Consider the following 14,767-nt stretch of genomic DNA (forward strand, 5'->3'; position numbering starts at 1 on the left):
ACAAGCAGGCACCATCGGCGCGGTTCTCAGGCAAAAGCTAGAGAACCCGCCGGAAAAGTTAAAACAATCACATACAGCATACTCTCCCCTTACAATAAAGAACCGGGACCCCCAACATAAACAACAAACGTCTCAGGTACTTAGCTGCTGAGACGCAGGGCCATGTCCCTGGGGATGAGTGCTCCGGTCCAACAGAATCCTCAAGGGGCTGTGGATGGAGACCGGACTCCTGCCAGGCATGGAGACCGTGCTGGCTCCCACTTCAAGCCAGAGCCCAGAAGGGATGGTGAAGGAGCGCGGCATGTAAGGCTGCAGCCTTGTAAATCAACCTTAACAACACCGCCGACACAGTGGGGTGAGAAGGGACATGCCGGGAGTCCAGACATGGACCCGCTTTTCTTCAAACTCTTTCCAAAAGTCGAACAAATCAGATGAGAATGCATGTGTGAATGTATGCCTCCTGACACAAAGCAATAAACTGGCTAGGACTGGCTACCAGGGGGTGTATAAGCTCAGAGGGAGGAGCTACACTTTTAAGTGTAGTACTTTGTGTGTCCTCCGGAGGCAGAAGCTAAACACCCATGGTCTGGGTCTCCCAAAGGAACGATAAAGAAAAAAGAAATGGTGGGGAAAAAAAAACCAAAATACAAAAAGCAAAACCACAAAACCGAGGAAGTCATTGTTTTCTTGTTAAAAATAGATTTTTACAGCATTCATTGTGTGAGACAAAGTGACAGGGTGAACGCTGAAACCACATCCAATGTCCGCTTTTCATTTTAATGTTTTCTCCTCCCATTCTTTCAATAGCCCTTTTATATTTTTCAGTGCATAGATGTATGAGGATCCCATAGGCGATCAGCACTCCACCCTAATAATCGTGGTGAAAGTCAAGGAAAAATCCCGGCACTCACATGTCTCGGTGCGGGCCTAGTGCTTTATTCACCATCTGTTTTACATTTCAGCTCATCCCCAGCTTTCAACAGCAGAGAAACATCAGATACTGACATTCAACACAGGGTCAATGCCAAGGAAGGGACATCATTACATCAGTATAAGGCTGCTTTCACACTACGTTTTTTTTAACTTGCGCCATGAACGTTTTTTTAACGCAAAAACGGATCCAGTGCAAATGCGTTTTCATTTCAATGCATTTGCAATGGACTCGCGTCAACATGCGTTCACCTGCGTTTGCGTGTGTTATAGTGAGGATCCAGCGACTTGCAGTTTTTTAACTTTTTTCAAATACGCTACTTGTAGCGTTTTTGAGCTGCGTCCAAATACTGTAAATTGCTGGATCCTGACTAAACAGCACGCAAACGCATCTGAACGCAGGCATGCTGATAGACAGGATCCTGCTTGCTCTACTGAGCATGCCCAGAAACCAGCCTCGCGTGATCAGTCCCTCCCCGTCTCTCCTCTCTCACCCTCCCCGTCTCTCCTCTCTCACCCTCCCCGTCTCTCCTCTCTCACCCTCCCCGTCTCTCCTCTCTCACCCTCCCCGTCTCTCCTCTCTCACCCTCCCCGTCTCTCCTCTCTCACCCTCCCCGTCTCTCCTCTCTCACCCTCCCCGTCTCTCCTCTCTCACCCTCCCCGTCTCTCCTCTCTCACCCTCCCCGTCTCTCCTCTCTCACCCTCCCCGTCTCTCCTCTCTCACCCTCCCCGTCTCTCCTCTCTCACCCTCCCCGTCTCTCCTCTCTCACCCTCCCCGTCTCTCCTCTCTCACCCTCCCCGTCTCTCCTCTCTCACCCTCCCCGTCTCTCCTCTCTCACCCTCCCCGTCTCTCCTCTCTCACCCTCCCCGTCTCTCCTCTCTCACCCTCCCCGTCTCTCCTCTCTCACCCTCCCCGTCTCTCCTCTCTCACCCTCCCTGTCTCTCCTCTATCCCCCGCCTAAGAGCGGAGGATGCTCGTAACCAAGGTAAATATTGGGTAACCGCGGGCTTAGTTACCCGATGTTTACCTTGGTTACGTGTGCAGGGAGCAGGCAGCTCTGCTCCTAGCAGCTGCAGACGCTCGTAACCAAGGTAAATATCAGGTATCCAAGCAAGTTACCCGATACTTACCTTGGTTACGAGCCTCCGCAGCTGTCAGATGCCAGCTCCCAGTCTTTCACGTTCAGTTCCCCTCACTCCCGATCACATGACTCCAATGCCCTCCCATAAACTTAAAGTGACAGGATCCTGCAAAATAACATGCGTTTGCATGCGTTTTTCTTTGCAAAAACAGGATCTGCTTTTGCAGCAAAAAAACGTTCATGACGCATGCTAAAAAAACGTAGTGTGAAAGCAGCCTTAATTACACACAATCTGAACAAAATTCAGATAGGATTAAACATCAAAAGTGTGAAAAAAATAATACGCATCTAATCATATTTACAGAAAAAAAATTAGAATATATCAAAACTATATAACAAATATCATAACTTCATTATATATTATATATACACAAACAATCAAAGAAGGGAATTTTGTTACTTACCGTAAATTCCTTTTCTTCTAGCTCCAATTGGGAGACCCAGACGATTGGGTGTATAGCTACTGCCTCCGGAGGCCACACAAAGCATTACACTAAAAAGTGTAAGGCCCCTCCCCTTCTGGCTATACACCCCCCGTGGGATCACGGGCTGCTCAGTTTTAGTGCTAAAGCAAGAAGGAGGAAAGCCAATAACTGGTTTAAACAAATTCAATCCGAAGTAACATCGGAGAACTGAAACCGTTCAACATGAACAACATGTGTACCCGAAAAAACCAAAAATCCCGAAGGAAACAGGGCGGGTCCTGGGTCTCCCAATTGGAGCTAGAAGAAAAGGAATTTACGGTAAGTAACAAAATTCCCTTCTTCTTCGGCGCTCCATTGGGAGACCCAGACGATTGGGACGTCCAAAAGCAGTCCCTGGGTGGGTAAATTAATACCTCAAGTTAGAGCTGCAAAACAGCCCTCCCCTACGAGGAGGCAACCGCCGCCTGCAGGACTCTTCTACCTAGGCTGGCGTCCGCCGAAGCGTAGGTATGCACCTGATAATGTTTGGTGAAAGTGTGCAGACTCGACCAGGTAGCTGCCTGGCACACCTGTTGAGCCGTAGCCTGGTGTCGTAATGCCCAGGACGCACCCACGGCTCTGGTAGAATGGGCCTTCAGCCCTGATGGAACCGGAAGCCCAGCTGAACGGTTGGCTTCAAGAATTGGTTCCTTGATCCATCGAGCCAGGGTGGATTTGGAAGCCTGCGATCCTTTGCGCTTACCAGCGACAAGGACAAAGAGTGCATCCGAGCGGCGCAGGGGCGCCGTGCGGGAAATGTAGATTCTGAGTGCTCTCACGAGATCCAACAAATGCAAATCCTTTTCATACCGATGAACTGGATGAGGACAAAAGGAAGGTAAGGAGATATCCTGATTGAGATGAAAAGAGGATACCACCTTAGGGAGAAACTCCTGAATCGGGCGCAGCACTACCTTGTCCTGGTGAAAAACCAGGAAGGGAGCTTTGGATGACAGCGCTGCCAGCTCGGATACCCTCCGAAGAGACGTGACCGCTACCAGAAAGGCCACTTTCTGTGAGAGTCGAGAAAGTGAAACATCCTTCAGAGGCTCGAAGGGCGGCTTCTGGAGAGCAACTAGTACCCTGTTCAGATCCCATGGATCTAACGGCCGTTTGTACGGAGGGACGATGTGACAAACCCCCTGCAGGAACGTGCGTACCTGAGGAAGTCGTGCTTGACGCTTTTGAAAAAATACCGATAGCGCTGAGACTTGCCCTTTAAGGGAGCCGAGCGATAAGCCTTTTTCCAAACCAGATTGCAGGAAGGAAAGAAAAGTAGGCAATGCAAATGGCCAGGGGGACACTCCCTGTGCCGAGCACCAGGATAAGAAAATCTTCCACGTTCTGTGGTAGATCTTAGCAGACGTGGGCTTCCTAGCCTGTCTCATGGTGGCCACGACCCCTTGAGATAATCCTGAAGATGCTAGTATCCAGGACTCAATGGCCACACAGTCAGGTTCAGGGCCGTAGAATTCAGATGGAAAAACGGCCCTTGTGACAGTAAGTCTGGCCGGTCTGGTAGCGCCCACGGTTGGCCGACCGTGAGATGCCACAGATCCGGATACCACGACCTCCTCGGCCAGTCTGGGGCGACGAGCAGGACGCGGCGGCAATCGGACCTGATCTTGCGTAGCACTCTGGGCAAGAGTGCCAGAGGGGGAAACACATAGGGCAGCTGGAACTGCGACCAATCTTGCACTAAGGCGTCTGCCGCCAGAGCTCTGTGATCGCGAGACCGTGCCATGAAAGTTGGGACCTTGTTGTTGTGCCGGGACGCCATTAGGTCGACGTCCGGCCTTCCCCAGCGGCGACAGATTTCCTGAAACACGTCCGGGTGAAGGGACCATTCCCCTGCGTCCATACCCTGGCGACTGAGGAAGTCCGCTTCCCAGTTTTCTACGCCGGGGATGTGAACTGCGGATATGGTGGAGGCCGTGGCTTCCACCCACATCAGAATCCGCCGGACTTCCTGGAAGGCTTGCCGACTGCGTGTCCCGCCTTGGTGGTTGATGTATGCCACCGCTGTGGAGTTGTCCGACTGAATTCGGATCTGCTTTCCTTCCAGCCACTGCTGGAAGGCTTGTATGGCAAGATACACTGCCCTGATTTCCAGAACATTGATCTGAAGGGTGGACTCCTGCTGAGTCCACGTACCCTGAGCCCTGTGGTGGAGAAAAACTGCTCCCCACCCTGACAGACTCGCGTCTGTCGTGACCACCGCCCAGGATGGGGGTAGGAAGGACCTTCCTTGTGATAATGAGGTGGGAAGAAGCCACCATTGAAGAGAGTCCTTGGCCGTCTGGGAAAGGGAGACTTTCCTGTCTAAAGACGTCGACTTCCCGTCCCATTGGCGGAGAATGTCCCATTGAAGTGGGCGCAGATGAAACTGCGCAAACGGGACTGCCTCCATTGCTGCTACCATCTTCCCCAGGAAGTGCATGAGGCGTCTTAAGGGGTGCGACTGGCCTTGAAGGAGAGAGTGCACCCCTGTCTGTAGTGAACGCTGCTTGTCCATCGGAAGCTTCACTATCGCTGAGAGAGTATGAAACTCCATGCCAAGATATGTTAGTGATTGGGTCGGTGACAGATTTGACTTTGAAAAGTTGATGATCCACCCGAAAGTCTGGAGAGTCTCCAGCGCAACGTTCAGGCTGTGTTGGCATGCCTCTTGAGAGGGTGCCTTGACAAGTAGATCGTCCAAGTAAGGGATCACCGAGTGTCCCTGAGAGTGCAAGACTGCTACCACTGCTGCCATGACCTTGGTGAAAACCCGTGGGGCTGTCGCCAGACCAAATGGCAGGACTACGAACTGAAGGTGTTCGTCTCCTATAACGAAGCGTAGAAAACGCTGGTGCTCTGGAGCAATCGGCACGTGGAGATAAGCATCCTTGATGTCTATTGATGCTAGGAAATCTCCTTGAGACATCGAGGCAATGACGGAGCGGAGAGATTCCATCCGGAACCGCCTGGTTTTCACGTGCTTGTTGAGCAGTTTTAGGTCCAGAACAGGACGGAAAGAGCCGTCCTTTTTTGGCACCACAAACAGATTGGAGTAAAAACCTTGACCTCGTTCCTGAAGAGGAACAGGGATCACCACTCCTTCTGCCCTTAGAGAGCACACCGCCTGCAGAAGAGCATCGGCTCGGTCGGGATGTGGGGAAGTTCTGAAGAACCGAGGCGGAGGACGAGAACTGAACTCTATCCGGTACCCGTGAGACAAAATGTCTGTTACCCACCGGTCCTTGACCTGTGGCAGCCAAATGCCGCAAAAGCGGGAGAGCCTGCCACCGACCGAGGATGCGGAGAGAGGAGGCCGAAAGTCATGAGGCAGCCGGCTTGGAAGCGGTTCCTCCGGCTGCTTTCTTTGGGCGTGAGTGAGTCCGCCAGGAATCTGAGCTCCTCTGCTCCTTCTGAGTCCTTTTGGACGAGGAGAATTGGGCCCTGCCCGAACCTCGAAAGGACCGAAACCTCGACTGTCCCCTCCACTGTTGAGGTTTGCTTGATCTGGGCTGGGGTAAGGAAGAGTCCTTACCCTTGGACTGTTTAATGATTTCAGCCAATTGCTCACCAAACAGTCTGTCTTGAGATAATGGCAAACTGGTTAAGCATTTTTTGGAAGCAGAATCTGCTTTCCATTCCTTTAACCATAAGGCTCTGCGTAAAACCACAGAGTTGGCGGACGCCATTGACGTACGGCTGGTAGAGTCCAAGACCGCATTGATAGCGTAAGTCGCAAACGCAGACATTTGCGAGGTCAAGGACGCCACTTGCGGCACTGATGGACGTATGACAGAGTCCACCTGCGCCAGACCAGCTGAAATAGCTTGGAGTGCCCACACGGCTGCGAATGCTGGAGCAAACGACGCGCCGATAGCTTCATAGACAGATTTCAACCAAAGGTCCATCTGTCTGTCATTGGCATCTTTAAGTGAAGCCCCATCTTCCACTGCAACTATGGATCTAGCCGCAAGCCTGGAGATTGGGGGGTCCACCTTTGGACACTGGGTCCAGCGTTTGACCACGTCAGGGGGAAAGGGATAACGTGTATCCTTAAGACGTTTGGAGAAACGCTTATCTGGATAAGTATGGTGTTTCTGGACTGCTTCTCTGAAGTCAGCGTGGTCCAGAAAAGTACTCAATTTACGTTTGGGATACCTGAAATGGAATTTCTCCTGCTGTGCTGCTGCCTCCTCCGCTGGAGGAGAAATATCCAGCAGTCTATTGATGGCCGCTATAAGATCATTCACCATGGCGTCACCATCAGGGGTATCCAGGTTGAGAGCAGTCTCAGGATTAGACTCCTGATCACCTAGCTCTGTCTCATCATACAGAGAATCCTCTCGCTGAGACCCCGACCAGCGTGATGACGCCGAAGGTCTCTCCCAGCGAGCTCGCTTAGGCTGCCTGGGACTGTCGTCCGAGTCAGAGCCTTCAGCCTGTGATGCCTGGGACCCCCTTGGAGCACGGATTAGTTCCAACTGAGGGGGACCGGGGAACATTGAATCAGCAGTGCCCATGGTCTGAGTGACCGGCCTGGACTGCAAAGTTTCTAGAATTTTTGTCATAGTCACAGACATCTTATCAGCAAAAACTGCAAACTCTGTCCCCGTCACCGGGGCAGGGTTCACAGGCGTCTCTGCCTGGGCCACTACTAGCATAGACTCCGGCTGACGAAGTGGCACAGGGACCGAACATTGCACACAATGGGGGTCAGTGGAACCTGCCGGTAGATCAGCCCCACATGCGGTACAGGCAGCATATAAAGCCTGTGCCTTGGCACCCTTGCTTTTTGCGGATGACATGCTGTTGTCTCCTCAGAGCAATATAGGGGTATAAGCCAAGAAGCGACCGTACAGTGCAATATATAGGTACAGACAAAAGTACACAAAACAACACTGTGGCACTAGTGGGGGTCAGCACCTAGGTGCTGCTTACCGCCCGCTTAACAGAGGGTGTGTGGTCGCCAGAATCCCCTGTCTGGGTCTCCCAGGGCTATGTCCGTTCTCCAGCTCAGACTGCGTGCAGGAATGGCTGCCGGCGTCCTGTGAAGAGGGGCGGGCCGTGGGCGTGCTGCAGACAAAGAGCGGGAAACTGGCGTCCCACTGTGCCCAGTGAGAGGGCTGGAGTATGTAAATAAGACTCCAGCCCTCGGCGCTGACTATTGTACAGCGTCTCTCCCCTTCCCTGACTGACAGGGCTGGGGGCGGGAACGAAACGTAACTAGGCCGCAGAAGCCGGGGACTAGATTTATAAGCGCTGCCGTCGTAAAAGCACGGTCGGCGCGAAGTCCCCGGCGCACCACAAGTCTCAGCCGCGCCGCAGTCTCCGGGGGCGGCCGGCGCGGTAGTTCCCCACACATAAACTCACTCAGCTAAGCTGCAGTGAGCATAACCCAAGCGCGCAGCGCTACTGTCCCCGGCGCACTAGAACACCCAGCAATGCTGGAGTGTGTCTGTGCCTGTCTGTACGGGGACACAGAGTACCTGAATGTTGCAGGGCCTTGTCCCTGACGGTACCCAGCTCCGTATCCAGCAGGATCTCCGGGTCTGTGGATGGAGCCCGGCCTCAGAGCCTGGAGGCCGGTAAGATCCCACTTCACCAGAGCCCTCAGGGGGATGGGGAAGGAAAACAGCATGTGGGCTCCAGCCTCCGTACCCGCAATGGGTACCTCAACCTTAACAAACACCGCCAACAAGAGTGGGGTGAGAAGGGAGCATGCTGGGGGCCCTTTAGCATGGGCCCTCTTTTCTTCCATCCGATATAGTCAGCAGCTACTGCTGACTAAACAGTGGAGCTATGCGTGGATGTCTGACCTCCTTCGCACAAAGCTTGAAAACTGAGCAGCCCGTGATCCCACGGGGGGTGTATAGCCAGAAGGGGAGGGGCCTTACACTTTTTAGTGTAATGCTTTGTGTGGCCTCCGGAGGCAGTAGCTATACACCCAATCGTCTGGGTCTCCCAATGGAGCGCCGAAGAAAATATCAATAAAGAATAGATCTATGATCATTTCCTCAATGACATATCACATCTAACATAACTCCCATTATATCTGTAATCATTTTTATTCATGTTACATATGAGTACCGGGATTCTTTTTCTTGACTTTAAACCACAGGGCTTATATTTTGCGGACGAGTTGTACTTTTGAATGACCCCCATTCATTTTACTACATAGTATAACCCCTTCAGCTCCTGGGTGTTTTGCGTTTTTGTTTTTTTTCTCCCCTTCTTCCAAGAGCCGTAACTTTTTTATTTTTCCGTCAATCTTGCCATATTAGAGCTTGTTTTTTGCGAGACGAGTTGTAGTTTTAAATAAAACCATACGTTTTACCATATAGTGTACTGGAAAAGAGCAAAAAAAAATGTAAAGTGTGGAAAAACGGCAAAAAAGTACGCTCGCACAATCGTTTCTGGGATATTTTATTCACCATGTTCACTATAATGGTAAAACTGATGTGTCGGGGTGGTGTCGGGGTGATGCCTGAGGTCGGTGCGAGTTTGTAGACACCAAACATGTATAGGTTTACTTGCATCTAAGGGGTTAAAAAACATTCACAAGTCTGTCCAAAAAAAGTGGCGCACGTTTTGCGCTATTTTTCGAAACCCGTAGCATTCTAATTTTTCGGTATCTATGGCTCAGGGACAGCTTACTTTTTACATCACGAGCTGACGTTTTTAACTGTACCATTTTTGCGTAGATGGTACGTTTTGATTGCCTGTTATTGCATTTGCGCAAAATTTGCGGCGACCAAAAATAAACTGAATTTTGACGGATGGAATTTTTTGCCTCTACGCCGTTTACCGATCAAATTAATTGATTTTATATTTTGATAGATATCGGGCATTTCTGAACGATGCGATACCAAATATCTGTATATTTTTTTTTTTAACCCTTTAATTTTTAATGGGGCGAATGGGGGTAATTTGAACTTTTAGGGGTTTTTTTAACTTTTTTTTCTTTTTATATTTTACTAGGTTCCCTAGGGGACTATAAGGATCAGCAATCTGATGGCTCTTCCATTTCTCCAGATCACAGCTACAGAGCAGAAATCTGCAGAAAAGGAGCTCTCCTATTCATTTTCAGTCATTGGCGGCATGTGAAAGGTTTGAGATTTTTGTAGAAGGGGAAACCAGACGTTTTTATCGGCACCACTGTGGGGTAGATGAGCATTTTTTTCATTTTTTACGGTATTGCAGCAACCAAAAAAAAAAATGTAGATTTGTGGTTTAAGCTTTTTTTTTTTTCTGTTTACCGATTGGATTCATTATTTTTATATTTTGATAAATTGAACTTTTCTGGACGGGTGTACTTTTTATATATTTTTAAAGGAGGGAAAAATGGGGAGATTTGGACATATTTTTATTGTTATTTTTCTTCATATTTTTAAAATTTTTTGTCCTTGGTCGCTTCAATGGGGGATACAGTAACCATGGGATAGTCTGCTGCCTCATGGAGTCATGGAGGCTGACATTGTTATTAGATCCTACATGAAAACGGGCTCCCCCCAGAAGTCAATACCTCAAATGCTGGCATCAGTTTGTAGTTGTGTCAGTTGAAAGCAACTGAGGTCTGAGACTCAGACCTATTTTAGGCCTTCAGAGGCCAGCTTAGGCATTTACCATTTTACTTTTTTCTAGATGGATTGCTTATAGGGTAACAGGGGGTAATTGTGCACTATTTTTCAACCATGTAGAGGCGGAGATTACAGGCTGAATTCTTCAGTTAGTGTGCTCTCGTGCCTGTAAGGCTACACCATGTACTGTGATGAAGTCAGCAAGCAATCAGGTTCTGGGGCGGTGGACTTTTAGCCCTGTGGTCTCCTGCCGGCCAACCCACCATAACACGCCTGTTTGCATGGAGGAGAAGATGGAGTCTGGAATTCACAACTTCTAGCCACAGGATCAAGCCTCTTCAAGAGAGGAGTAATGCAGGTTCCCTTGCTGCAACCCTGCATTGTGCAGGCTTCCCATTAGTCCTTTTTCGGTGTGGTAGCTTCCACTTGTGTCGTCTGAGTCCTATCAAGCACTTGGTTGGCCTCAATTTAGCCCTTGCGGTGGTTTTCTGCAGTGTCCTCTATCCCCCCCCCTTCTCCCTCAGATCTTCATGTGCTGGTCCCTTTGTCGGCGCGATGTTGGGTGGGGGAGCACTCCTTTTCATGCCTTCAAGGGAAGGGTGTGGGCAGCTGTTGGGGTGGAGATAGAGGTCCTATATGTGGCGGGTTGTGTGTGTATATATTTCACATTAGGTTTTCAATCTCATAACTGTGTATGCTCAAGCCACGGGCAGTATGGGCGGTATCAAAATTGGGTGTAGCCTTGCGCCATTTACATTCTATATTACTTTTTAAGATCAATTTGTCCAGCTTTCTCCCACCTCAAGCCAATCAGCGTAGACGGCGGGCCTCGCCCGCTGGTTAATAAGTAGAGTTGGTATTTGTCCGTCTGCTGGTCAATCAACAAAGTCAATGTGCAGTAAAAAAGGAAAAAACATCAGGCACTCACCAGTTGTTGCTTGTGCAGGTTTTTTTGTTTTATTCGTGCAGGTTACAAGTGCATGGAGTGGAGGGGAGGGAGCGGACGCTACACACGTCCAAAGACGACGGCGGCCGTTTCGCACCTGTCTGGTGCTTCAGCTGGTCTCAATGTCAAAGTCAATGTGCATACAAGCCCGCCAATAAGTGCAGCTAGCCCGCTTGCCAATTTATGGGTCCAGCATGCAGGTGCAATCAGAGTGGGCAATTGAACCACATGCTGCGGGTACCGCCCCTTACTGTGATCCTGTGATAGGGACAGCGCCATTTAATCTGTTTAGGATGATTCTTCTTCCCCTGCTCCTTGGCTTGTTCCATGCACCTGCATCGACTGTCCTCGGTCCCAATCTTGTTGGGGCCTTACCGTATTCTCAGACCTTAGCGACTCTTGGACTAGGTAGGTGGTTTGTGTTGGGGTAACTTGATGCTTGAAGTGTCTCAGTGGCTCCACTCCATTCTATGACCATTTAGTTTTCCCTTGTAGTCTTGTTGCCCTCTCTGTCTCTTGTAAAATCAGAGTCCAGAGAAGACCATGCACCCTCAACTGTCCAAACTGCCCAGGTTACCTAGCATGCTTGCATCTTGTGCACGGTCAGGTTTCCCTCTGACCAATCCTTAGCATATTTCGTTGTTGGTACCTTCCTCCTCCTCAGCCGGTTGCTGTCCAAGGGACCTCGCAACCTGCGTATGAGGAGGTGCCTTTTCACCTACATGGGTCCCGGCCTTGAGCTCTTCTGTATCTTACACCTTGGTTTCGGAATTATTGTCTAGGGCCTCTACCATTTTTAGTACTAGGACCACTGCCCATTGTCACACTTACCAGCTGGACAGCATCTGGGAAGACTCTCTAACTGGCCAATTGAGCAATTGCAGGTGACCCTGCAATTCAAAATGGTTGTTCTGACCACCTACCAGCTGAGACATTACAGCTAGGCAAATTCCACAGATGACCCTGTAAACCTAGAGGTAATTCGGGCTGCCTTTCTGAGTGTATCAAGCCTTCCAGAGGAGATCTAACAGCCGTGGAAATTCCACAGGTGAACTTACAGCTCAGACACTATGTGGACCATCTCCCACGGCACGTAAGTGGGCACATCGTAGAGGTGATCAAGCTCTTCTCTCATTTTAAGGTCATGCTGCACAAGCAAGCTGCACAACATTGAAGTAGACCAAGCTGTGCTCTTTCTGCTTACCATAGTCTATTTACCTAAGCAAGATCCCTCACAGGGTGTATCGCCATAGCAGATCGGTCAGTAATTTGATCTCCTCGTTTGACGAGGCAGACCATCGGACTCCGACTACTTGGTAAACAATAGCATGTAGCCAGTCATGAGGGATCCCTCCACTTCCCAGGGCAGATGACTCTTCAGAAAGGAATCAATCATGCCGAGGCGTCAGTTTGGCAGGTTGCACAGGTATTATTCTGACTATTACTTTTTCTAAACAAGCCATCACCACAAGCGATAGGTTTTGTATGGCTGATAATGCTAGCAATCCAGTTGGCAATCAGACCACTATCCAGAGCAATTCGCTGTCTAGTGGACATTGCTTGGTAGGTGAGTCTGCACAAATAGACGAGGTGGTACTTGGCCTCGTGCTAGGTAAGTCTGTGAAGCTATTTCAGACCCCTCGGTAAGGTGTACTTTGGATGAACAGGTGACGCACACCTATCAACATAAGACCTTTCGGTTTGGTGGCGTTGCAGGACTTCAACTTCCACTCAGAATTTATGCCTGAGGAAAAGACCTCTCAGCTTAGGGTGTCCTAGGAAGTCCTGCTCCAGGTTTTCTGCTCAAAGATAAGGGCTCCCTTTTCTTTGACAACTCCAGCCTTTAGTTGGCACATTTCCTCTAATTCTAGCAGTTTGGGGAGACACAAACTTAGGGCTCTTTTCCACCTGCGATTTTCATGTGCGAATGCGATCCGATAAGAAAATCAGATTGCACTCGCACCAGTGTTAATCAATGAGGCAGTTTCCTCTTTCCTGTTATTTCTCGACATGAATTGCGATCTCGGTGCAATGCAGCATGCTGCGTTTTGCAGAGAGTCTCAGCTGATGCACCCCCATACAAGCCTATAGGAGCGTGTGAAATATCGCACTGCACTCGCATGAGACCGTCAGCGGAGGAGATGTGGAGAAAGTGTTCCCTCCATCTTCTCCGCTCCTGTGATGCAATCGCAAGATCACATCACAGTCACATGACCCTCGTCTGACACCCGCAGCAGAGGGTAATTAGCATATCGCTTCTGATGCTCTCGCATCACAAGCTGTACGCAAGTAGAAAAGAGCCCTTACACAGCAAATATTTTTTGCATAGCAGTGTGGGATGCAGGTGGGCTCACACATTTAAGCTTCTTCAGCCAATGGGAGACTATTCATCAAACTACACCAGGATTTATGCTTCCTGAGTATAGTGATACTTTTTAGACGCATTGAATGGCTATTGAGGCCCCCACCTTGGGTGGCTAGTTCATTACTCGGATTCATCCTTTATGCTCTCCCGGTCTCTACATTATCCTAGTTCTCTTCACCTCCTATGGTAGTTTTGTATAGGTTTTGTCTTATTTGGGTGTTATTGCAAGTCATTCAGTGGATTGACTTAGAGCATTTGGAGATCTTTCGCCTTTGAGAGTCTCCCAAGAAGCCTACATTAATGCTATGTGCACACTAGAAATGTCATGTTTCTCAAGAAACTTTCTTGAAAGACATTCTGGGAGCTGAAGATTCTTGCATCTGCGGAAAAAATCCGCACCAAATTCGCGGCAAAAACGCATGCGGATTTGCCGCGGATTACCCGCGGATTTTTCCCTGCGGATTTTTATGAATGGATAAGTGCAAATCCGGGGGTAATCCGCAGGAAATAATGAACATGTTCATTTTCTCAAGAAAGTTTCTCGAGAACATTTTCTCAAGAAACTTTCCTTGAGAAAAATCCGCAGTGTGCGCACACCTATTTTTTTTTTCCATAGGTTTTGCTGGGAAATGTCTGCAGAAAGATTTAACACCTTTCTCAAGAAATTTCCGCAGCAAATCCGCGGGTAAATCCGCGGGTAAAACGGTCTAGTGCGCACAAAGCCTAAAGCTTTACCGGTAGGTGATGGCTCAAGGCAGATGTGTGGGCTCTTCCACATTCCAGAGGAATTTTGGTCTTTCCTTTTTAGGGCAGGACTCCACTTTCCCAGCTTAGATTGAATATTTTAAATGTTGGTTTGGCTTAAAATTCTTAAGTTTAGTCCAGAACTTCCTTTCATGGTGGCAGTGACCCCAGGCACCATCCATAGCATCCTCCCTGCTTTAGGTACTCACAGGTTCTCACATAACCTGACAGTCAAAGCTGTGCAAGCTCTGTCTCTCACAGCTCTGTTTGGATGTCTTGTGGGTTATTTTGATATGCTCTGCAGAGGTTCGACTGCCTCTAGGGTGACCACGGCTTGCTGATTAGACCAGCCATTAGCAAGGCTTATAGGGCAGGTGCCAGTACTCCCCCATTCAGGGTTAAGGAACACTCTGCTAGGGCTGTAAGAGCTTCCTAGGACATTCTTCAACAGACATCAGTTCTGCAACTATGTAGAGCAAATCCTTGGTCATAGGTGCATACACTTTAAGGTTTAAAGGGTTTGCACCGTTGCTTCTGCAGATGCAAATCTTGGCAGGAAGATACTGCCCCAGGCAACGTCTTGAGCAAGAGTGGAGAACTTC

General features: G+C 49.4%; 1 protein-coding gene across 2 annotated transcripts in view; it reads right to left on the bottom strand.

Annotated features, from left to right (window-relative positions):
* Nucleotides 1-14,767, bottom strand: part of ATF6 (activating transcription factor 6) — a 196,673-nt gene that overhangs the window by 163,924 nt on the left and 17,982 nt on the right. The window lies entirely within an intron of this gene.

Source organism: Anomaloglossus baeobatrachus, chromosome 8 (assembly GCF_048569485.1).
Source record: "Anomaloglossus baeobatrachus isolate aAnoBae1 chromosome 8, aAnoBae1.hap1, whole genome shotgun sequence".
NCBI classification, from domain to species: Eukaryota; Metazoa; Chordata; class Amphibia; order Anura; family Aromobatidae; genus Anomaloglossus; species Anomaloglossus baeobatrachus.